The following is a 24,700-nucleotide window of genomic DNA, read 5'->3' as shown; positions in this document are numbered from 1 at the left end:
ACTTGCTTTCAGAACACGGGTTCTTCAGCAGCCGAAGGGACACAATTAAAGGGAGCGGAAGGCCAGGCCCCCTGCAATCTCAGGGTCATCGAGTGGCTTTGCAGTTAACGACCAGCACCGGGCTCGTTGAGCCGGCCGCCCATGGGCCTCGAGTGCGGCGTCTGGGTGACAGCGCGGGCTCCACTGCGGGGTCCACGACCGCGGATCCAGAGCACGGGAGCTCCATAAATGCCCGGCCAACAGCTCACTCCCACATCGGCGGCACCGGTCCACCAACAGGAAAAAAAACACTCAGAAATCCTCCTGTGGCTAATTCATTCCAGAAGGCACCAGACAGAATATTGCTACTGTAAATAGATTTCTTCATTATCCTGGGGCATTTTTTGGCCAAAAGACTAAGGGGAAAACCAGGAAAGAGTCAGTAAGTGTCTGGGCTCCCGCAGGCCCCCAGCAGGGCTACAGGAGGGAGGCAGGGTGGTGGAGGAGAGTGGCGCGTCCTTGCCGTGGGCGTAGTCTGCATCCAGTTCATTGACGGGCCCCCTTGCTCGCCCAGCGTGGGGTCTGGGCTGCGCCTGCGTGAGAACCAAGCTGGGGGAGGCACCACTCACACGTCCCGGAGGGGGTGGACCGGGCAGTGTTTCATGACTGCATGACGGACTAATTTATAGGTGACCGAGTGACAACATGGAGACATTGATGACATGAAAGAAGAGTTTATTAGAGTTTTCAAGAGGAGAGGCCATGCCACGCCTCATAGGGCCACCCGGGGACCACCAGGGTCAGCCAGGAGCAGAGGGGGAGGAGAGCAGAGCCCAGGGCCGTCGCCGGGGGTTCCAGGGAAGGCTGGGCGCGCAGGGGAGGCCAGGCACGGCGAGCTTGGCACGGCGAGTTGGAATAGCTCTGGCAGGCTCCGGGCTGCAGGGGTGTCCCTAGCTGTCGGGTACCTGGCCCCGGGGACTCAGGGCAGGGGGAGCCCTGGCCCATGCGTGACAGTTGGATGGGGAGGGGGTTGGGGCTGCAGGCTCTGGATTGGTTGGTCTGTGTATGGAAGGCATGCTTGCAGGCAAGTCGTTTGCCATCTCCAGGAATCAGCTCCCCTCTGGGGAGGGACAGTCTCTCTCCGGCCAGCAAGCATCGTGAGATACAGAGGATAAAAGGTGTGATTAAGACAGGCAGATGGACACTTCTGTGGTCCGGCGCTTCTGATCTCCTCCAGAGCTCTCAACACGCCGGCCACTCCCCGGTCCTTGGAATTGCTTCCCCTTGGGCTCGAGCGGTCCTTCCCCTCCTGGAGTCTCCTCCTTGGACGTTCGTTCCTCAGAACCTGGTCTTGGGTGACCTTCTGCTTTCACTGCCAGCCCCTGAGTGATGTCCCGAGGACATGCACGGGCTGGTGGGTCCCCAGCCCACCACCTTCTACCCCTTTCCTGAGCTCTGCACCTGGAGAGCCACCTGCCCCACATTTCGCTGGCTGTGTCGATGCCCCAAATCTCTTCTTCCATGTTTTTTCTTCCCGTAGTTTGTGTCTCTGTGAAGAATGAACTCTCTGTCCTCTCCGTCACCAAACCACAGCCCAAGGCCACCCTCATATCTGGTGTCACCCTGTCCACACCACCCCAAACCCATTCATAGCCCCCGTCCACCCTCTTACATCCATATCAGTCCTCAATTCCAGCAGTGGCTTCTGACCCTGCCTGCTCCCCGGCTCCAGGCTCGGCCCCGCCGGACCCTCCTCCAGCCAGCACCAGCGCCATCTTTCTAGAGCCCCCACCAAACACACAGGCACTTGTACAACCTGAGAGTGAGCGTCTCCTAAATTTTGCACCCCAGGCATCTTGCTGGCCTCATCCTAGTCCCAGGCCCTGTAAAAACGTGCTGGCAGCCCTCCATGGCTCTCGGGATCAGTGCGAGCACGTCTCGTACTCTGGCCCGGCTGATGCTCTGGCCCTCGCCTCCCTTTCCCCAGCTCAGCAGAACCACTCTTGGTCCCCGGAGCTCCTCCAGCCGTCTCTGGCCTCTGGGGCTTTGCAAGGCGCCCCTCTGCCCCCCCATGCTCGGCCCCTCCTCTTCTGCGTGGCCAGCTCCGAGTGCTGCTCGGGCCCCAGCCCCCTGGCTCCTCCCTGGCTGAGACGTCCTCTGTGCAGCCCCTCACCACAATTCCCACCACGTTGTAGACGTGTGTCTGCTTGTCTGTCTGCCATCCGTTCACCCAGAACCTCGGAGAGTAAATGGTACCCGGAACACTCTTTGGTGGCAGAGAGGGGGACTGAAGGCAAGTCCAAGGCCCCCAGGGCGGGTCCAGGCTGGAATCGCTTCCAGGAAGCAACCCTGGCGAGAAGTTCAGCTCTTGCTCTCGAGCCCCTTGGAACCACAGCGGTTGGAGAGAGCATTTCATCTGAGCCTTCATTCTAGAGTGGAAAACGGACGTCTAGAAAGAGGAGAACGTTCCAGAAGAAGTGGTTAATTGGTGGAGGGACCAGGGCTGGGACTCAACCTTTAGAGTCCTGGTGTGGTGTGATCTCGACCCCACTGCCGGGCCCAGCGAGGTCCCTGGCCAGCAAGGCCAGTGGAGACAGAGTGGTCCGCAGGGGAAAGCATCGGCGGTCAGGGGCAGAAGCCACTGGGTCCACCTGAGGGCCATCTGCTGGGGACTTCCTTGTCGGGGAAGGAAGAGGAGTAAGAGTAGGGCAGTTTACCATGCACCTACTGTGTGCAATAGGGCAGTTTATCGCACACCTACTATGTGCAGTTGTTTGACCTGCCGTAACCACACAGAAGTGGACTTCCAACCTCCGTGCAGAGACAGGAACTGGACTCAGAAGGTGCCATGTCCATCATGCAACAGCCACAGAGGCCCTGGAGACAGTGCCCCCAATCAGTCTTTGCTGCAATGGGAAGAGTCACCTCTAGAGTATGTGCCTGGCAGCCGGGCCTAGGGTGGCAGCAGGTGGAAGCCCAGGAGGGACTCACAGCATTCCTCCAGTGCCTGCGTCCAAGGCCCTCCCACCCCACCCACCGGCAGCCTAGCGGGAGCAGAGTGCTGTCCTGGGTCTCTGTGTGGGATGACACCTTCAGCAGCCCCACCCTCTAAGCAGGTCCCCCAAGCAGACCCTGCTGCCCAGGCAGCCTCTGTGCTTTGTGGTGCCAAGGATTTCCGGAGACTTCCGAGGTCGGGAGGGAACGTGCCCCCTTGCAGGACCAGCTACAGAATGTGCAGGTCCCAGAGCAAAATGCAAATATGAGCCCTTTGCTCAACAATTATTAACAGTCTCAAGATAGCAGCAGCAGAGCGTTCGACCCAGCGCAGGCCCCTCCCTGCCTGGAGCCAGAGAGCCGGGATGCACTGTGAGTGCCTGGCCTGCCGCCTCGGAGGGAGAAGGGCCGCTCTGTGAGGGGCAGAGGCGGCCAAGACCCTGACAGTCATGCGGCCCCAGCTCCGCCTCGGTTTGAACTCTTCCCCTCCAGCCCCGTCCCTCCCCACAGGCCCGGGCGGGAAGGCCGTGAGCAGCCCCCCAACCGGCCAGCGCCTCCCGATAGCTTGGGGGCCATCTGGAATGCCGTCACAACTGTGTGGGTCCCCTGGCGCTCTGTGCGTGACCCTGAGCACCTTCCCTGGAAGGAAGGAAGGAGGAAAAGAAGGAAGGAAGGAGGAAGGGAGAAAGGAAGGAAGCAAGGAAGGAAGGAAGGGGCCCAGTTGACTCCAGCGCTTTGTACAATGACGATCACCTGAGGGGACGGGAACAGAAAAGGCCACGAAGCCCCGGTTGCTGCCAGCCTTAGGCAAACAGATGCTGGAGTCCCAACCTCGGCCCCACTGACATTCCCGGCTGCCAGTTCCTCGTGGGGATCTGTCCCAGGCGCTGGAGGATGCTCAGCAGCATCTCTTGCCTCCCTCTGCTGACCAGCAGCACCTCCCCCATCGTGACAACCCAGTGTCTCTAGACTCGCCTGGTGTCCCCAGGGGGGCAGGGCCACCCTAGCGGAGGACCCCTGTCCTAGGGCCTCCCATCCCCCACCATGCAGTGTGGCCTCAGGCAAGTCCAGCGCCACAATGCTGCCTCAGTTTCTTCCTCTGTGAAACCAGAGGGCTCTGAAAAGCCACCCAGGCTGCCTGTCGAACCTGTGGAAAGTTGCTTATCCCGAAAGCTCTCCCGGAGGGTGAGCCGGTCTCCTCGTCGAAGATGTGAATTCACCAGCACAGGGCACGCTGGTGCTTGTCACCCCCAGATGCTCCTGTTCGGGCACAGAGAGCAAGGCCGAGAACGTCTCCAGACGTTTGGGCTCCTTCTGGTCCTCGGGAGGCACATCCTGAAAACTGGTATTTGCGTGTGTTGCTGATAAGGCACGGACGTTCGTTCCGCAGCGGCCCGTCAGCGCACGCCTGTGCTGACACGCTGCACGCCCCGAAGGAGCGCCAGAGTCTGGCTCTCAAGGGTCAGCCTTGCAGGCGACTCTTTGCTAACAGGTCACTCACCAAATATATCACCCGCCCCCCGTTTCACTTATGTTGGGGTCTTCTTGGAAGTAGGCTCCAGGGCTCTAGCAGTGGAACATTCTGGTGGAAACTCCCTGGTTTCCCTGAGCCTCAGGTGCCCCATCTGGAGCATTGTTGGGAGAGTGAGGCCAGGGATGTTGGGAATGTATGGGTTCAGTTTATGCCTGGGGCCCAAGCACACAGAACACAGGGTGTCACGATCACTGTTGCATGCCTCCCCTTGCACACTTGTTATTGTACACACACATTCTCATGCTTCCCTTTGCACACTTGTCTCACACACTGGCCAATGCTGTAGTGTGGGGCTCGTTGCTTTGTCAAACATGGCTCATTTCGACCCTGCTGTCATTCATCCGGGCAAGGCTGACTCAGTTTACCTTCTCAAATCCTTAAGCCATGTCCCTGGGCTGCCTCCTCTTTCCGCTGTTGGGAGGAGGGGGCCTTTGGAAGACCCTTTGACTCACTTCACAGGAAGGACCCTGAAGCTCACTTCCTCTCCCACTGCTTTGCTGGTTCATTTAACAGAGATTTCCTGAGCCTTTGGCCAGCCCTCCGGGGACATGGAAGACAGGGTGAGGCCTCAGGGTGCTCACGGCCTACAGGGAGACAGAGAGATGAAAATGACAGACAATGAAACCCAGTCAGTTCTCCCGTGGGGTCTCGGGGGCCTGGGGAGCCACAGCAGGGGCCCTGGTCGTGTCTGGTGGGGAGGGGTGGAGGGCTGAGTCGCAGGCACAGCCAGGCGATGAAGGGAAAAGGGCTACCTGGGGAGGGTCGTGCAGCTTGGGTGGGTCCTGGGCCTGCCGGGCGTGTGGGCTTTTGAGGAGCAGTGAAGTCTGGGGTTTGGACCAGCTGCCCAAGGCTCCCAGGAGAGGGCTGTGTGGAGTGCACAGAAGCAGGGCCACGGCCCCTGTGTGCGGACACTGCCGTGTGCGGCCTCTTGGGTTCCCAGAGGAGATGATGAGCCCACATCTGAACTCTTGCCCAAGTCAGCATCTCCACGGCAGGCCCCTTAGGGCCCTTTCTCCCTTGGGGTGACCAGGGGGTGCAGTCGCCTGGCACTTGCACGATCACGGTCACCCTGCACCAGGCCAGGTGGTGCGTCTCTGCCTCCCCAGGGTCCCACTCAGTGAGCACACTGAGAAGGCGGGCCGCCCATCCGCCCCAGCCCCGTTACCTTCCTCCCGGAGACCTGGAAGACGGGCCGGGCGATGGAAGGTGCCTCTGGGGCCGAGTGTGGCCACAGGCCAAAAACAGCTTTTGGAGTCCCCGGGGCAGCACCGGGCAGTGTTCCAGCTGGATGTGGAATCTGTCTGCCTTTGCTGCCCGTGACGAGGCCAGCCCATACGCAGACCTGTAAAGCAGGAGAGGCCCCAGATGGAAACAGGGCGTCTGCACACAGAAGACTCGTGATCATGGAGGGGGAGAGGATCTTCCAACGGACGCCCAGGATGGTGACACTCACGGCCTCCCAGCCCGCTTGCCTGCAGGCCCCATTGTCACTCCAGAGCCTGGGTCCCAGTGACTGGCCCTCTCCTGGTGCCTTCTCCTCTCGTTGTCAGTAGGATGCTGAGGAGACCACCCCAGAAGGTAAATGTGGGGTTAGAAGATGACGCCTGGAAGCATCCAACCAAGGGAAGCCATTAGGGGGTGTTTGCAAAAAGACGTGGAGCCTTCCCCTCCTCCATGCCCACCACCACTGTCAGCCTGAAAACTGCTATTACTGCATTACGACCATCCGTCTCCCTGCCAGCCACTCGGCCTCTAGAATTGGGCTGTGCGTTCTCATTAGTGTTTCCCGGGGCCTGATCCGGTCTGACCGTGTTCTAATTACTCTGAGGATGCTGCTTGAATGAATGGATGAGTCGAATGGAAGGGAAGTGGTCCCCTCGAGACGGAGTAGAGCCCTCGATTTCTGTCCAGCTTCCACTCTCACCAGCAGCTGGCGCGTGAGCGTTTCCGTGTGTCACGCAGTGTCTCAGAGAGCCTTCCTCCACCCCCAGAACTGCCCCCTTGCCTCCCCCCAAGGTAACCACTCTCCTAACTTCAAAGGCCACGGGTTAAAAAGGGCCTGTTTGGGACTCCATATAAGTGGAACCACACAACACGTGTCTGTTTTCATCTCCACCTAAGGTTTTTCCCTGTGCGTCCCGTTTGCGAGAGTCACCACGTGGCCCCACGCGGCATGGTCTGCTCGCTGGGGCTGCCGCAGAGGAGTCTCCCGGGGAACACAGCACTTTACTGGCCTGTGCTGGCGTTGATGGACATTGCGTCTTTCCAGTTTTGAGCCGCTGCAAAGAGGCTGCAACGACCGTTCTTGCTCGTGCATGGTCAGACCTGTGTGCCCATTTCCAGCGAGCATACCCCAGGCTGTGAAGTTGCTCAGTCAGCAGTTTTGCGTACTTTTGACTTGGGCAGATGGAGTCAGTTTCCCCAGTTCCCATTCCTACAGGCAGCGTGAGAGCAGCCCCGTCGCTCCACATTCTCACCAACATGCTTCCCTGGTCATTTGTAATTTGAGCCATTTTGGTAGGTGGGGAGTAGTGGGTCATCGTGGTTTTCTGAAAAATAATTTATTGAGTGAAATGCACGTAACAGAAGATCAACCATTGTAAAATAAAGGATTCCGTTGCAGCTGGTACGTTTGCGATGTTGTGCAAACGCTGCCTCCATCCAGCTCCGCAGTGTTCCCACGGCCTCACAGCGGAACTCCTCGTCTCTTAAGGAGTTTCTTCCCCTCCTCCCTCCCCCCAGCCCCCCACAACCACCAATCTGCATTCTGTCTCTATAGATTGTCTAATCTAGACAGTTCGCATAAACAGAATCACACAATATGTGACCTCTTGTGACTGGCTTCTTCCACTTAACATCACGTTTTCCAGATTCATACGTGTTGTATGTGCATCAGAACTTCATTCCTTTTTAGGGCTGAATAATATTCCACCGTCTGCATAGACCACAGTTTTTTTCCTTGTGAATTTGACTTGCATCCCATCTTTCCAGATGTTTATCAGCCATCTGAATACCCTCCTTTCTGAAGGTCCTGTTCAAGTCTCTTGTCCGTTTTTCTATTGCGATTTGGATCTTTTTCACACAGATTTGCCAGAGGTTTTTATATTTTCTGGATTCGAGTCCTCTGTCAGTTATATGTGTTGTAAATGTCTTCTTCCACTTTGTGGTCTGCATTTAATTTACATGCCTATTACTCATCCATTCTTTCTGCTTCAAATCCACTATTCCGTTGCTCAGGCACAGAGCTGGCCATCGGCTGTCGGGCCAGCTCGAGACCCCGCCCGCCCCGGGGTTCTGTGCAGAGGCTTGGAGCAGAGACTCACCCCCACCTTCCCTGCCCCTGGCCTGTTTGAGCGAGGTCCCAAGGAGGCTTCCAGAGGGCTCGTCTCTTCAACTTCCAGCGGCAGCCTGACCACAGACACCCCAAACCCCAAGCCCTCTGCCAGGGGAGGGCCCAGAGATGCCATCAACTCAACGAAGTTCAACAAATCTCTTACCCACATCTGCTCGGTGTCAGGGCCAGAAGTCAGTCCCAAGTCCACGCTTACAAGTGGCTCGGGGTCTGGTGGTGAGGTGTGCCGGCTCTGGGGCGGGGAGTCGGGGAGGGGTGGGGAAGCATGGAGGGGGGCACACGGCCAGCCTCGGGTAATTCTGCACCCCCCATCCCCGCCAGCATTAGCTGGAAGCATCCAAAGGGAACGCACTCGTGAAGGAGACAGCCAGCACGCAAAGAAGGATGTGGGGTTCCCCAGGGCAGCCCCCCAAGGGCCTCACCTTCTGCCAGCAGCACATGCAGGGGTGTAGGTGGGACGAGAGTGTCCTTCATCCCACACCGCTTATCCTGGGAACTTCCTGGAGAAGGAAAAAACCATGAGTGGGTGTGGTCGGCTGAATAATGGCCTCAAATATCTCGTATCCTAATTGCTAGGATCTGCGAATGTTGCTTTAGGAACCCTGCAGAAAGGATTAAGGATTTTGAGATGGGAGATTAACCTGGATGATCCAGGTGGGCCCAATGTAATCACAAGAGTCCTTATAAGAGGGAGGCAGGAGGTCAGAGCTGGAGGAGGGGATGTGATGCCAGAAGCAGAGGCTGGAGTGATGTTTGAAGATGGAAGAAGGGGCCACAAGCCAAGGAATGTGGACGCCACTAGAAGCTGGAAAAGGCCAGGAAACGGATTCTCCCCTGGAGCCTGCGGAAGGAGCCAGCCCTTCCGGACCGTCTTTATTTTGGCTCAGTGAGACTTGATTTTGGACTTCTGACCTCCAGGACTGTACGCGAGTAAATGTGTGTTGTTTTAAGCCACTTGGTTTGTAGCCATTTGTTAGAGCAGCCACAGGCAGCTCACACAGTGAGGAAGGGAGACAGGACAGGAGCTGAGGGGCTTCAGGGAAGGTGCTCGAGGGAGCTGGGAGCAGGCGTACACACCTGGAGGCGGGAGGGGCGTCTAGGCTGGCTCCCCAGGGGCAGCACCACAGCTGCACGCTGTGAGCAAACAGCAGAAATGACAACCTTGCTTGGACTCGCCAGGATTCTCTGACCATGATCCCAAGGCATGTGACGTCTAAAATAATTCCACCTGAGAGAAGAGGCGATCCCGACCTGCACACCGCCTCCCGAGTTTGGGATCTGGATGAGCAGACGCTGAGAACCAGGGACTGAACGAATTGCCTTCTGTTCACGTGGGAAAGAACGGTCACAGCAACACATCGGTAGCACATGGCCTGGGTGCCAGGAGGAGTTACCGGCAGCCCGTGGGCTCACAGCCACCTTTCGTGCTTCCTCATTTCACAGGTGAGTCCCCCGAGGTCACACAGAGGGTACATTTCTGATCCCAAAGGCTATGCTTTTAACTATGAAGCTTCACTGCAATTCTAACCCCCAGGGACTCCATCCTTCTAAGTGAATAAAAATAAGACCACAAACACTAATTTGGGCAAGGCTAACTCTGATTTTGCAAACACCTAGGGCCTTTGCTTAACAAACCATCTCCTCATGGGCAATTCATGTCACCAGCACCAGCGCCAAGCAAGCCTGTGGAAAGTCTGAGGCCGCGTTGACCCGCTCTCAAATCCTCTCCTGACTGTTTACACAGAAGCAAGAAACAAATCCACCCTATTCAGTTTGCCGGGTCCTTTAAGGATCGTCAGGAGACGATTTCCAATAACTGACCCACACCTCTCCAGGGCGTCCGCCATGCACTCCAAGTCAGAAAACTGGGCTCACACCAGCCACTGGATCCAGACTTCTCCACAATCCAGACTGGCCGCTCTCCTAATTAAGGCACGTTAGCCATGGTGCATCCATCCGCCTCCCCAGCCAGCCTCTCTGTGTGCTCGTCCGCAGCAGTGAGAGCAGACAAGGAGAGACAAGGTCTGTGAGGCGGGCACCGCCCCGGCTCCTCTCAGGTGCAGGCCACACCTGCTCACTGTGTTGACTGCCCCAAAGCAATAGGTGCAGCCACCTGGGGGGCTGACCTCTACCTTCCTGGGACTCATGGGCCCCACTCGCTCCCAGGTCAGAACAAGGAGTCGGAGGGGAGCCAGGGCTGCACCAGGAGACACCCACCATCCTGGCTCTGCCCTCCATGTCCCCCTGTCCTTGGCCGGGTCCCGGGCTCTCCTACCAGCTGCATGGTGCTCGCCTCTGCACCACAGAGGGGAGTGGATTTGCTCAGAGACTGCCAGGCCTGGGGATGTTATCAATCCATAGAATTTCTTTAGAAATCAGAAGACAGCCCAGGGGCAGCCAACTTTCAAAAACCATTTAATGTTGCCTCTATCTCAGTGCAATGGGAATCTCAGAAGAAAGGACATCGCTGAACACAGACTCAGTGGAGCTCTGTGAAAACTGCCACGTTCTTGTTTGGTTTATTTCACGTGGACCTGTGGCGATGTCACCCTGTATTTGGGACACACAGACTGGGTGGCTCTCAGTGCTTGTCATCTCCTGATACACTGAGTCACAGAAAGTCCATGGAAAGGTTGATTTCACAGACAGGTCTCCTCTCTCATCTCCCCAACTCACGTTAGCTCCTTGAGAACCAAATATGGCATCTTATAATTGTGAGCGTCCCTCCTCACTGCTAGTGACAATTTGTTGCACAGACACGAAAATGAGCAGACACCTGGGCCGAGTGCACGCTGGCCGTCGTCTGGACTGGAGGTCTCCTCGGCTGTGGAGTCGTACAGCTCCTGCAGGCATTCACGCGCGTTTCCTCTCTTAGGGATGGTCTTCTTCTGTTCTTCTTTTGTGCTTTTGAAAAATGCAATTTATCACTTTGAATTGGGTCTGTAGAGAGAATATGGACTCGTGCATTTCCCTTTGTGAGCATTTTTCCCCATTTGGCATTCACCTTTCATCTAGAAATGTGGCCGTCTCGGTCGCTTTTAATTTGTACTTTGTGACATTTCCGAGTGATGTGTTGGTCCTCGTCCATCCTTGCCTTTCTCCGTGTATTTTCTTTGAATTAATAATATCCCTCAGATTATTTTTTGTTCGCTTTGTTTTGTCTTTTGCCAAAACACTTTATGAATTTCCTACATACTCATATTTCAAAAGTAAACTTCTTCCTTTAAAAGCATACAATCTTTCGCTAAGCCTTCAAACGGTCCACGACACGTGTGTACGTAAGCCTCAGGCATGGACTCAACTATGGCCTTAACATAAACTCATCCTGGCTGTCGTTACAAACGTTGGATGGCAGAGCTCTCGCGACAGGACTCGAGGTCTGGGCACAGAGCCAAACCTCAGACATCTCCGAAACGACGCCCAGCTCCAGCACAGGAACAGGCGCCCAAGCCCAGCCTCCTCTCTCGCTCACACACGCCCAGCGTTACTTTAAAGTGTTTAAAATAACAAGCATAACTGAATAGAGTCAGCTTGGGTGTCTAAATTTGATCTTTATTTAAGGTACCACAAAAGAAAAATAGCAAAAGATCAAATAATTTTGGAATTGGTAGTTACAACCAAGAATTTTGGAGTGTGCGTGTATGTGTGCACACATGCGTGTGTTTACATGTATTTGTTTAAGTTTCAAACAGGCTAAATCCACTCCTGGGAAGATGTGCCAAGTTTCCTTCTAGAAGGATTACACCAACTGACATGGCGGAGGACCAGACTTCGCATGTGAGCACTGGGCTCCAGGTCGTCAGATCTGGTGCATCCCAACACCCCCTCACAGGCTGGCAAAGGGGGAGGCGTCCTGCCATGGGGCCGTACTAACAGCTAGATACCCCTGTCCATCCCCCTGCCCTTCCCGTTGACGGGGCTCCGAGGACAGCGGCTGGAATTGTGGCTCCTCCTCCAGCTTCCCTCACAGACCTGGAGGAAGGCATGACCTCGACTGTGACTGTGGAGCTTCTGGAGCTGTTCATGGGGCTCCGCAAGGGACGGACGGAGACCTGGCCTTCACACTGCACCCCAGGGCTACGGCAGCGCCCGTGCCCGGAGCCCGTGCTCAGTAAATACTCGATAAATCATCAGGTGAGGACATGCCCGGCTGCCACGGGCGTCTCTTAGCTTTCACGCTTGGCAGAAACATTCGGCTCCTATGAACCGAACACGCCCTGCTTTGGTCCTCATGCAGCTTCTCCAGCCTCCCAGAGCCGCCTGAGGCCGGCTGGCACCCGCAAGCTGGGGAGCCACTTCCCCTATGACCTGGCTTTGCAGCCGCAGGGACAACCTGCGGCCCAGGAAGCCCTCAGCCCTGCCTTCAGAGAGCTCAGTTCTCGGACGTCGCTCCTGCTGTGTTTTATTGGTCAAGGTGCCCACAGGCCCAGCCCAGATTCAAGGGGAGGGGAGATTAACCCCACCTTGTGACAGGGCGATGGCCTCGATGGACGGGAAGGCAGGAACTGAGGGTGGCCAACTTCAGATCTAGCTCCCCCAGACATCTGTCATAACATCAGTGTCAACAGCGACAGACGTCACCTGTTAGGACCAGGCACTGGGCACGTACAACACTTCCTGTTGCTCTTCCAGGTACGTATTTTTGGTCCCATTTTATGGATTGGTAAACTGAGATTTCGAGAGGTTCAGGGTCTTGCCTGAGGCCTTATATCTAAGAAGCAGCAGCACCAGCCTTCGAGTCCTCTTCCTCCTTGGTCCAAAGGCCTCACTCTTCCTGCCATACCAGGGTGCTTCGTGAAAACGGGCACCAGGGCCCTCTGTGAATTATTTCTGGGATATTTTTTCAAGGGCACTCAAATTGCCTCAGCTCTCCCAGATATCTTAATTTTTAAGATTATTCTAATTCTGAAATATAACATACAAAAGAGGATATCGATTATTATCAAGCAAACACCCATGTACCACCCCCCCCGCCCCGGGTCAGGACAGAGACAGCTGCCAACATGCAGGCCGCCCACCCCCCGGAGCGAACCACCCCCCTCACTCCGCTGGTAATTGCTTCCTTCTCATTCTCTTTGGTTTTACCATCTAATTATGCAGCCCTAACAATACAGTTGACTTTCGTCTGTGTTTTAATGTTATATAAATGGAATCATACGGTAAGTGTTCTTTTATGTCTGGGTTTTTTCCCCCTCAAGGTTATCTTTGGGGTTCACCCTTGCTGTTTCGTGGGGTTGGGTCTATTTGTGGGTGCGGGGGTCGGTGGGTCTTGTTTTCTGTCGTCACGGCCTTGTTTCGCTGTGTGTGAGTTCGCTGCATGAGCGCACCATCCTTTATTTAACCGTTTTTCTCTTGGTGGGCATCTGGGCTCCGGCACAGCTGCTCTGGACCTCTCGTACCCAGTGCTGGCGCGCGAGCGCGGGTTTCTCCGGGCCACAGTTCCAGGAGCGGGAAGCCTGGCTCCGGGGCAGATGGCCCTTCGGCCCTAGGAGATCACACGGACTCCTTCTCCCGTTGCCACTCCCGCCAGCGGAGGCAAAGTGTCCTGAAGCTCTGCGTTCTTGCCAACACTGACCTTGAGAGAGATTTTCATTTTCGTCCATCTGGTGGGTACGTCATGGCATCTCAATGCGATTTTGTGTTCTACGGCACTAAAGTCACTTTCGCGAGGCGGGATGCACCAACAAGCCCCTTGCACGTGGAAGCACACGGAGCACCAGGCTCCTCTCCGTCTCGTTCTCTATTATTCCTATCCCTGCGATGCTGGGAGATAATGACACCTGTCCTTCTTTTGTGACGAGGTGGCAGCGCCGGGGGGTGGCTGTGAGTCCACCCCAGGCGTGTCTAACCTCAGCGCCGGAGGGGTTGCCCTCTGCCCCTGCCTTCCACTGTCCTGTGAGCTGGGCAGGATGAACGGGGCCACATCATCCACAAACGTGGGCAGGGAGGAGAGCCATGTCCCCGTGCACACAGCTGGCATGCTCCCCTGAGCTCTCTGCTCTCTGGCCAGGTGCCTTGATAAGTGGTTCTGATGAAGCAGGAGTCAGGCATTGCCATTTGTTCGTTCATTCCTGCAACACCCCTCCATCACATGTCAACTGCAGAATAGCCAATGGCTGACACCTTTTGGAGCCCTTACTGCTGTGTACCACATGCTACCCTCAGCATTTCTACAGTATTATCTCATTTAATCCTTCTGTAACACCTTGAAGGAGGTACAGCAATTTTCCCATTTGACAGGCAAAGACACCAGGGCACAGAGAAGTTAAGTAAGTTACCCAACGTCACACAGCCAACTGATGGTGGAGCCAGGGATCAAACCCAGTGGATCTGTCCCCAGAGCCCGCATGCAGGAGCGCTGGGCTGTGCCTCTCCACACATCCAAGCCTCATGTGCTCAGGGGCCCAGAGATGGTCCCAGTCCCGCCCTCCTGAAGGACTCACACCACCCAGCTCCAAGACGCACGACGCAGCCAGAGACCACATTATCAGCGTACAATCAGGAGTCAGCAGAATGAGCTAGAGAATCCAGAAACTGAGTCACACAAATAAGCCCAACTGCTTTGGAAGATGCACTTTCAATGTTAGAATAGTTTTGAACTTACAGGAAAGTCACAGAGTTAGCAAAGAGAGTTCCTGTCGACCCCGCGCCGCTTTCCTCCATTGCCGGCATCTCAAGTTACCACTGGACATTTGTCAAAACCAAGAGATGACACCGGAATGTGATTGACTAAACGGGTGTTCGTACCGTTAACTAAACTCTCCACTTTATTCCCAGTTCGCCGGTTTTTCCCTAGCGTCCTTCTCCTGCCCCAGGATCCCATCCAGGCCACCACCTTACCTTTTAAAAATCCCGTCCCCTTCGCTTCCTCGGGGCTGCGACAGCTCTCAGACTCCCACTGTTTTTGACACACGTGGCAGTTCTGAGGAGCACCGGGCAGGGGTTTGTGGACCGTCCCTCCACTGAGATTTGTCTCGGGTTTTTGTCATGACTCAGACGATGGGTTCGGGGAGGAAGACCCCAGAGTTAGTGCCCTTCCTATCACGTCATCCCGAGTCCCTGCTGTCACCATGACTCATCACTGTTGATGTTGGCCTTGAGCTCCTCCTGAGGGCCAATTTGCCGGGCGTCTCCACTGTGAAGTCACTTTCTCCCCCTGCAGACCGTCCTCTGTGGAAGGAAGTCACGAAGCCCAGCCCGTTCTCCAGGTTGGGTGGGGAAGAGAGGAGTATCTACATAAATTATTTAGAATTCTGCGTGGGAGACTTGTCTCTTCTCCCCATTTGTTTATTTATTCAATCATTTGACATGCCCCATCCTTCTGTGTTTTGAGCACTTCCTTACTTCCCGCTTCTACAAGATGCTCCAGGCTCATCTTGTACATTTCCAGCCCCAGCCCTAGAACCAGTGGTTTCTCTGAGGGGCCCTGGCTCCTTTTATTGGAGAGCGGTGTTAGAAACCAAGATCTGGGCACTGGGTGTGCTCATTGCTGCTGGGGCATCATTGTCTCTCATCTTCTCAGCTGACACAGCTAGGAAATCCACGTTTGTATACTAATGTGTGTGTGCACACGTATCTATAATTGTTGATGTATCTGTCCATCTCTACCTACGTTAGCCAACACAGGTTCATGCTGATGCCTCCAACTTTAACCCAGGACCACATGGTTCCTTCTAGCACCTCCTCCTTGCTTGCCTGCAACCTCCTCCTCCAACATTGAGAAACCCAGATTCCACCATCCCTGTACTTTCTCATTTATTCCCTCCCAGTGTGCATGCACGGAAGTTTCAGAATTGTGACCCCGGGCCCGTGAGAAAGAGCCTTACCAGCTAGGACGGCATTGACGCGTGGTTCCTCCTCTCTTTGGTTTTACAGTTTCTAGTCAAAATACCATTTTCCACAGTGACTTAGGCATTGCATTCCACAGTGACTTTCCCCCATTCCCTTCAGAGATGTTCTATCCGACACACGTAATACACTTAGAGCCTTTGGCACAGCCTGGACGCCGTCCTGGGATCCCCACACCTTTTCCGTTGATTTTTAAAAATTTCACGCATTAAGCTTCGCTCCTTGTGATGTCGGGTTGTATGGGTTTTGAAAAATGCATAGTGTCATGTGCCCGCCACCCCATGCCATGCAGATTAATTCCACCCCCTCTAAAAGAACTGTGCCTGTCCTCTGCCATCCGCCACTTCCCCCAGTCCCCAACGCCTGGCGGCCACTGATCTGTTTTCTATCTTTATAGCTTTGCGTCTTCCAGGACGTCCTGTAAGTAGAATCCCACCATACGCAGCCTTTCTGGTCTGGCTTCTTTCACTTAGCAAAATGCATTTCAGACTCATCCGTGACGCTGCATGAGTTAATAGCGCGTTCCTTTTTAGCGCTCAGTAGCAGTCCATTGCCTGGAGGTACCATGTTTGTTTATTCCCCTGTTGGAGGACATCGTGGTTGCTTCCAGGTTTTGGTGATGGTGAATGAGGCTGCTATAAACATCCACACGCAGGCTTTGTTTTCAGTTCACCTAGGTAACTCCATAGCAGTGTGACTCTGGGTCACATCGGGGGTCTATGTTTACTTTAGAAGAAAATGCCAAAACGTCTTCCCAAGTGGCTGTCCCCCGTGCGTTCCCCCCAGCGCAGCATGAGAGTTCCCGTGACTCCCAACCGCACCAGCATTTGCGGGTGGTGTTTGCTGACCATCCTAACGTGGGCAGTCATGTCTCATTGTTGCCTTAACTTGCATTTCTCCACTGACCAGTGGCGTGGAGCATCTTCCTGTGCGTATCCGCCATGGATATTTTTCCGTGTAGTGTTCGTCAGATCTTTTGCCCACTTTTTTAATGGAGTTGCTTTCTTATTGTTGAATTTTAAGGGTTCTTAATATATTCCAGATATAAGCCCTTAATCGGATAGAAGATTTGCCAATATTTTTCCCAGCCCGCAGCTGGTCATTTCTCTCTTTGTACTTAGATCTTCTTTGGGGTCTTTCGCTAGTATTGTGTATTTTTCCACATCTAGATCCTGCACATACTTTGTTACATTTATACTTAAGTAATTCATTGTTTTTGGTGCTGTTCACCTGATTTTTGACAATGTAAAGACAATTCAATGGAGAAAGTATGGTCTTTTCAACAACTGGTGCTGTTACAATGGGTCATCCACATGGGGAAAAAATGCACTCCAACATGTATCTCTCACTAAACAAAACAGAAGGAAAAGCATCTGAAGCTGCACATAAACCAGACACTCCCTTGTTTATTCTGGACTGAAATGTGAGGACCGTGGACTGGGGCCTTTCTTCCCGAAGGAAGAAAGGGCACCAAAGAAGTGGGGTGTACAGAGTGGTTATATACCCCCAGAGAGGATCTTTCACATGTGATTGAAACGTCCCTTTTACAATAGTCGCGAGACTGCTCTGTCGGCACAGCCATTGATGGAAACAGCAGGTAGGTCTGCTGTCTCGGTGAACACAGCAGGGTGGCAGATCTGTTGTCTCGAGCTGGGTGGTCACAGGTGAGCTGGGTGGTCAAAGGTGAGCACAGCAATCAGTTCCCAGCCTAAGGAAAGATGCTTATCCCTAAGGAAATGCCAATGTGGGGGGAAGTTGCACCTTTATCTCAAGGGCCTTTGTTCTGGCCATAGGAAATGTCTAAGCAGATATACAATGCGTGCTCAATTGCCATGTCAGGCCCTTTTGGAAAAACAAAGTCAGGCCGAATTAGGTTTACACCAAATGGCTTCCTCATATTCTCCAATATATCCTATTGCTCGCCACTTCTATCTGTCAGGTCCTTTCACATCTCCAGGTGGGTTTCCCCCTGCATCACTGAGGTGCCCTGGGGAGGGGTCTGGCGCTTGACCCAAAGATGCAGTCCATTCCCTCGGCCCTGACTGAGGCCACATCGGGTTCCAGGCAGAGGTGGGACGCAGCCTGTGAGCATGGACTCCAGCAAGTGTGCATGACCCCACGTGTGGACCAGGGAGTCAAAGTTCACAGGGCCTGCGGTTGCCCGGGGTCACGCAGCTCTGCGTGGAGGAGCAAGGACTGGCCCCGAGGTGGTCTGACGCCATCGCTGGCCCTGCCTCGCTGCACTATGTGCCTCCCGGCATGAGCTTTATTAACTTTCCAACACTCGGGGGCCAGCTTTGCGTGGGAGGACCTGGCCAGGAGGCCACGCTGCCCAGGCAGAGGAGCCATGACACAGGGGCCATTGTAGAACCTTTAACCTTTTCTTACATGTTCTTGCAAATTACGCAGAGGCGTTTGAAACCCTTCCCCTCACCCAGGAAAGCACCATCCGGAAGAACGGCATCTCTGACAGGGAACCGATTGCATATGGCAGCTGGAGACTCCCAATGCGACAGCTCGGGCGCAGTCTGGCTTTGCGGATGAGAAAGAGAAGAATCTGCCCTTTGACACACTCCTTGCTCCCACACGTGGGCCCCAGTACTGTCCTCTGCACCCATCTGAGAGCCGAGTGGCCGTTCCAGACAGCTGATTGGCTGGGCTGGGACCTCTCACTCGTGGTGCGTGAGGAGCAAAGCCCTGCTCCAGCTCACTTCCTGCCTGTTGGAACATTTGCCCCCTGGGGGATTCCTGAGCCCCAGCATTCTCGTGTAAATCTGTTTCCTTGCAGACCGCATAGCTTAGGCAGAGACACAATGTATAGAAAGAGCCAGGACATCTGGGCCGGCGTCTCTGCAGGCACAGGGTGACGTAGCTCAAGTGTTAGACACGCCGTCGGCCCCACACCCAAGCATGCTGGCGTGCTATCTCTCTATTTCACCACCCGGCCACCATCAGTGAGACCCCCGCCCGCAATTCCAGCCCCAAGGGACCCCCGAATGTCAGGCAGCAGTCCGCCTCTGCTATGGGCGCATAGCCCAGGAGTAAAGAGCAGGGGGCGGTGGCCTCAGGCAAGCCTGGGTTCAAAACTGCTCTGCCCCTCACTTGCCTCAAAACCCCAGGAGGTCTTGACACCCCTGGGTCTGTTTCCTCATCTCTAAAACGTGATTTGGAGGACTCAGCGTGGAGTGGCGAGAGCTCAGCGGACGGTGGCTGCCACAGGGCAGTGTTTCGTGGCTCGCCCCAGCCTCTCGCCCCAGCCCACCCACCCTGGACACCCTGGCAGCCTGCCCCCCAGCCCCTGCCCTTGGCAACTGACAGTGTGAGGTCACCCACCCTTTCAGGTGGGCGGGCACACTCCAGAGAGCGTGGATTCTGCCAGACTTGTTCTTGCATCCCCCAGGCTCCTGACACGGGCCTGGCCCACAGTAGGTGCCCAGAAGGCTCCCCGCTGGCCACCGTTCTGCTTGCACAGACTTCCGGTTTGGACTCAGGAGACTGGAAGCTCTTGGAGGGAGGAGCGTGCCCCAGAGTCGACAGTCAACCAGATGGCAGTCAGGCTCGGGGAGAGCTCTGCCGCCCCCCACACCCCCAACCGAGCCACCGTCCCCAGGGGAAGACCCTGCCCGCTCAGGGTCTCACTTTCCCGTCTGAAAAGAAATAGGTCCCAGCTGGTTCCAGGGCCTTCTCTTCTGGGCACCGGAAGTAATTTATCAAAAGACTTCAAAACGTCCTCCCACCCTGACCAGTTCTGTGGTCCAGAGGGAAGGTTCCTGGGATCCTTCAACTGTTGTCTGCGACACCTTCCCACACATTTCCACGTCGGTGGACCACACTCCCTCGGCCACCCCCTCGTCAGTGCAGTTTTAGCAACGGCTGGTCTAGAGGGCAGGATCCACGTGACAATGATCACCAAGGGGCAGGGCAGATTCATAACGGGGAAACAATGGCTCAGAGAGAGTAAGCAGTCTGCTAAGGCCACACAGCCTGGTCATGGTGAGTGGCATGGACAGGAGTCCTCAGTCCACCTCACCCCGTGACGTACCTCAGGAGCCTTCCTGAGGCCCCAGTTTTCTTGTACCCAGAGGGTCAAAGAAGCCGGGCCCTGTGTGGGAGCCGCTGCAGCTGCTGGACACTCTCACCACGATTGGACTCATAGCCTGGGGACCACTGACCCTCTGGGCTCCTCTGGACAGCTCGAACCCCACCCTGATCCCCACCCACAGGCCAGGCCAGCTCCGCGGCCTCGTGGGAACTGCTGGCCCAGCATGAGAATGAGCTCAAACCTCACGTCTGCTCTCCAGATGCCCCGGTCCCAGACAGCCTCTGCCTTCTCAGGCAATCCTCTGATCCTGCCCCAGCGCACGCATTCCTCGGCGTGTCTTTAGAAGACTAAGGTTGCACATCACATGTGCTGTCTCTCTGTGCAGCTCGTCCCAGCAGAGCCCGGGACCATGGTGGACCCACGGCCAGGACTGCCAGCGAATGTCACCTTGCATGCCCCGGGGCTGGCTCCACAGCGCTGACGGGAAGGCGGAGCGAGGTCGGCGCGGTCGGCCTCTGATTCAGCTGGAATGAGCCCGGGCTGGACTGGTGATGTCCGCCCTGGCCTGGAAGAGGGGCAGGGCCGGCCTGTAACCTACAGAGGTGGCCTTCCACTCCTTGGGGTGTTTGTCTGCCTCCAGAGTGTCTGCTGGGGCCTGACGGAGCAGGAGGCTTGCTGTGCTCTGTAGGGGTCCGCCTGGGCCTCACTTGCAGGCGGCTCCCTGAGGCGGGCCCCAGTGGTCCACACCAGCAGGAGCTGCTTCAGTCCTACGTGGGCCTGACACTGTAACAGCTGCACAGTGTCACCCAAATGGTCCATGCAACCCTCACCGCAGGCCGAGGGAGGCAGGGCAGGAGGAGTCAGACCCTGTCGCAGATGGGAACCGAACCCCAGGGGCCAGGTCACAGTCAAGGCAGGCTCGAACCCAAAGAGGAGGGAACCCGGCTGAGCCCCCACCCTCTGCCAGCCTCCACCGGTCCTACCTCCTCTGGGCTGGGCCTGAGCCACCCCGGTCCGTCCCCACACCCGCTCTTACATCCTTGAACCCTAAATGTTCATGTCCCCTCATTGTCCACATCTGTCTGCTCACCTCAGTCCCCACCATTCCCCCGTCCCACAGAGCATCTGCTTCCCTGGGTCACCTGGAGTGCCCGCCCGCCTCTGCCTGCACCTGGCTTTCCCTGCCAGGCCTGCAGGACTCACCTCGCTCTCTGCCTCCCTGGGGACCCACCGCCTGCCCTTCTGCTCCCAGCGCCCCCAGCAGGTTAATGCCCCTCCTTTCTACAACACTCGGTACATTCATGAGCAATGGAATGCCCCCTCCCTGACCTTCCTCTTTCTCCTCCCCCTCCTCTGCCTGGAACGGCTTTCAGCAGGAAGGTGTAAGGAGAGACTTTCTCAGACGGGAGCTCCACGGAGTTCAGTTAGGAGAGGCGCCAGTGACAAGACATCACCATCAGCACCAGGGGCCCATGCGTGTTTCTCCGTGGAGACCCAGGCACCGAGGGCCTTCAGGGGAACTTCCTGAAGGATCTGGCAGTGCACCTGGAGAGCTGGGTTTGACAGGGGGTGCTGAGGGGCAGAGGGACCCCGAGTATGAGGGGAGCAAGTCACACAGATTTTGCCTCTTTGTGTGTCTGTCGAGTCCCACCAGGTTGGGAGTGATCCTCTTCATTGTCACGGCCTGGCTCGGAGAGGGGGCTCACTAATGGCTGCGACACAGAGGGTGGGGTGTTCTGCCTCTGCAACCTGCCCTGAGCCCCTGGGGAAGCTGGGAGTCCCAGAGGAAGTGGGCAGTGTGCACGGAAACCTCAGGCCCGGGCTCTCCTCTGCCCCTGCTCGCCCAGGCCCAGCACAGTTGCCGGGTCTGCACTCCGCTGGCTCCGCGGCCGCACCGTGCCTGGCAAGCAACAGGCAGTGGAGGAGTGTGTGTCGCACGCAGGTCTGGTGATGATCATGATCGCTGGGGCGATGCTCTGCCCCCAGGCCGTTGAGGGCGGTCCTCAGGGCAGAGCCCACCGCTGCTCCCGCCCTCAAATCGAACCACAGCTGCAGGTGCCTCCGAGTGGCAGTGGAGCTGCTTAGGAACCAGGAGGAGGTGCTGTGGGGACCTGTGTCCGCAAGCCCGTCCCTGTCCAGTCTCCAGACACCTCTGAAGCCCAGGGAGGCTGTGGGGCCCAGGGCTGAGCTGGGAGCCGGGGACAGCCACTGGGGGCCGGGTCACTGACTGCAGTCATGCTGTGGCTGTTCTCTCCGCCAACACGCCCCATCGGCCTTGGCGCCCTTGTTCGGTCACCCCCAGCCCCAAACCAGTTGCTTCCACTTGCTTGAAAGGAAAACCCTGTAGGCTGGCTGGCCAAGGGACGGTGTCTTTGGTCTGGAGCCTCAGCAAAACCAGTACCTAAAATAAGGAGTGTCTGAAGCTCAGAGCGCATCGCTCTAAGTTTTGACCAAGCCCCCAGGGCCACTAGGCCCTGACCAGCAGCAAGGCTCTGGTGACAGGCCCTGCCCTGCCCTGCCCTCGGGGGAACCACAGTCCAGGCACACTTGGCTCCAGGGACGCAGGCACGGCTGGGCGCAGCCCTCAGTTTTCTCATCTGCTAACAGGGCAAACAGCCCCAGGGCCCCGAAGACCACTGCGAGGAGATGGTGCTCGAAAAGCTCGGAGTGGTGCCCAGCCTACAGCTGGTGGTCAGCGTGGCCTGCCTTAGATCATTGCAAGCGGATGACATGGAAGAGCGCCTTGGTCACGTTGGCCTTGACCTCCCCAGTGGGCTCTTGAGGGAGCCTCCACATCTCCAGGGATCCTGTCCACTCCTGGCCAGCCCCGCTGGTCCCAGGGAGGCAGAAGGAGACACCAGCTCCTCGGTGCGCCCCAACCCAGCCCTGTCTGCCGGCCCCCAGTGTCAGCAGAGCAGGGCACTGCATGGCCCGGCGAGAGGACCCAGAGCAGGGCCGAGGCGGGGACCCGCCCCTCCCCCTCCCCCCTCTATTTAACTTGGCGTCCAGGTTTCTCCTCCGCTTGCCGTTTCAATCATCTCAGGGCAATTTCCTTTCTCGTCTGAACACTGATTCCTCTCCAGATGGCTTCCTCCCTCCGTCCCCCTCTACCAGGGTCTCGGGCCAAACCCCACGGCCGAAAGCAGAGAAGGAACAGCAAAGGGTGGCGGGTGGACAGGAAGGCGCTGGCGGCAACTCGTGCTTAGAAAGGACGGTCCCCGCGGAAAGGCCCGGGCTGAGCAAGGCTCAGGGCTGTCCCACCAAACCAGGCTCAGTGGCCACAACTATGCCATGAGCACATTTTTAGACTGTGAGTCAACGGTTAATAGAGCGATTTTTTTTAATCATCCCAGAACGAAGGCTGATTTATAGCTCTTCTCTGCTGCAGCAGAGTCAGGAGGGAGAGTGGGTCTGAAAGAGGCTTGGGTGGGAGGCCGGGGGGCAGGGCTCCCCCAGACCAGCCACTGGGGGGTGGTGGAATGGGTCAGAGAATCCTCCATAAGGAGTCCGGGCTCCCCAAGATGAAGAGCAAGTCGGACTGTATTGTCCCATCAATTAGGACACTAAGTTAGACACCCCATCAGCTCTGACACCGGTTTGAATCACTGTCACTTCAACTCCTAGTTACGAGGGAAAATGGAGCAATCCCAGGAATTGCTTTTCGGTGTCCCTCGTCAGTGCCAAGCCTTGCAGATATCCAGGGATGAATAAGAGAAACCTCTTGTGCAGAAAAGGCCACACGTGTGAAAAAGGAAGGTCCTGATCTAAAGAATGGTGGATGCATCCCATTCAAGCCTGCAGAGCAGGGATCCGAGAGGAGAGTGACCCCGTCAGAGCAGACTGTGGGTTTCAAAGACGGCCAGGGCTTCACATGCGTTTACTCCCAAGATGGTGCTCGCTGGCGCCCACAGCTGCGGGCGGGGCCAGGGGGCTGATGCAACCGAGCCTGGTGGCCAGCTGCCGCGGGAGCTCCAGCCCTTGCCGGACCCGTCCAGGCAGAGCTCGAGCTCCCTTGCCGAGAAGGATGCTGTCCCTCGTCACGGTGGCTTCTGCAGGGTGGCTCTCAGGACCTCTGGGGTCTCGACTTGGGCTGAAGGGGTCGGGGAACCCAGACCTGGCAGCTCTGTGACCCAGCCTTTCCATCCTCCAGGACAACGGAGCATTGGCGCCTGGGACCGCTCAGCTCCACCGTCTCACCCAGCCTGACAACCGATTCTGCCATGGCAGGCTGTGTGCCTTGGGGACATAACTTCTCCAGGTCGCAGATTTCTTTGCTCTAACAAGAAGGTCATCATTGTCTTCCTCGCAGAGGAAGCAAAATGGGGTGGATGTGGAAACGCCAACAGAGCTGGTGACGAAGTGCTGTCTACTCCGAGGACAGCAAAGGACAGGCACCGATCTCGCCCCTCTTCCTTCTCAGTCCCACAGCAGACATTGCTAATCAATCACAGCTCTCCTTCCTATCGGTCAGGTCTGCCTCAGAATCCTTCTCAACACAGCCCTCTGGCCACTGCTTGTAACTGATGGGGATGGTCAAAGAAACAAGTTTGCTTTGCCATTGCTCTATGTTATAGATGAAACGGAAGCCCAAAGAGGGGCAGGGGCTCGCCTGAGCTCGCTCAGAGCTGGGAGCAGAGCAGACACAAAGCTGCAGTTGTCCAGCATACCAGCAAGGAGAGGAGATGGAAGGTAGGGTTCTGGGGGAGGAGGGAGCAGAGAGGTTGGAGGCACTGGATGAAGCAGGACCAGACCGGGCAGAGGTGGCCGCCACGGATAAGGATGGCGATGGTCCTGGGTGGGGCTCTAGTCCATTGCCAGGCAATGGCCACCACCCCTGCCCTTTCTCTTCACCACTCACGCCTGGCTCAGTGCAGCCCAGAGATGCCTCTCCTGAGGGATCAGAGCTCAGAGCCCTAGGAGGAGGGATGGATGAGCACAGAGATGGCTGGGC

The 24,700-nt window shown here is 56.4% G+C and overlaps 1 long non-coding RNA gene across 1 annotated transcript; it reads right to left on the bottom strand.

The window, feature by feature from the left end:
* Window positions 1-697: 697 nt before the first annotated feature.
* Window positions 698-14,942, bottom strand: LOC138920700 (uncharacterized). Its single transcript, XR_011432356.1, has 4 exons — window positions 14,700-14,942; window positions 8,282-8,359; window positions 5,673-5,849; window positions 698-5,091 (listed from the first exon to the last, which is right to left on the bottom strand). It is a non-coding gene; the product is annotated as an uncharacterized lncRNA (long non-coding RNA).
* Window positions 14,943-24,700: the final 9,758 nt, after the last annotated feature.

Source organism: Equus caballus, chromosome 25, assembly GCF_041296265.1.
Source record: "Equus caballus isolate H_3958 breed thoroughbred chromosome 25, TB-T2T, whole genome shotgun sequence".
NCBI classification, from domain to species: domain Eukaryota; kingdom Metazoa; phylum Chordata; class Mammalia; order Perissodactyla; family Equidae; genus Equus; species Equus caballus.
Note: the sequence above shows the minus strand (reverse complement) of the source record. Positions and strands in the feature narration are given on the sequence as shown.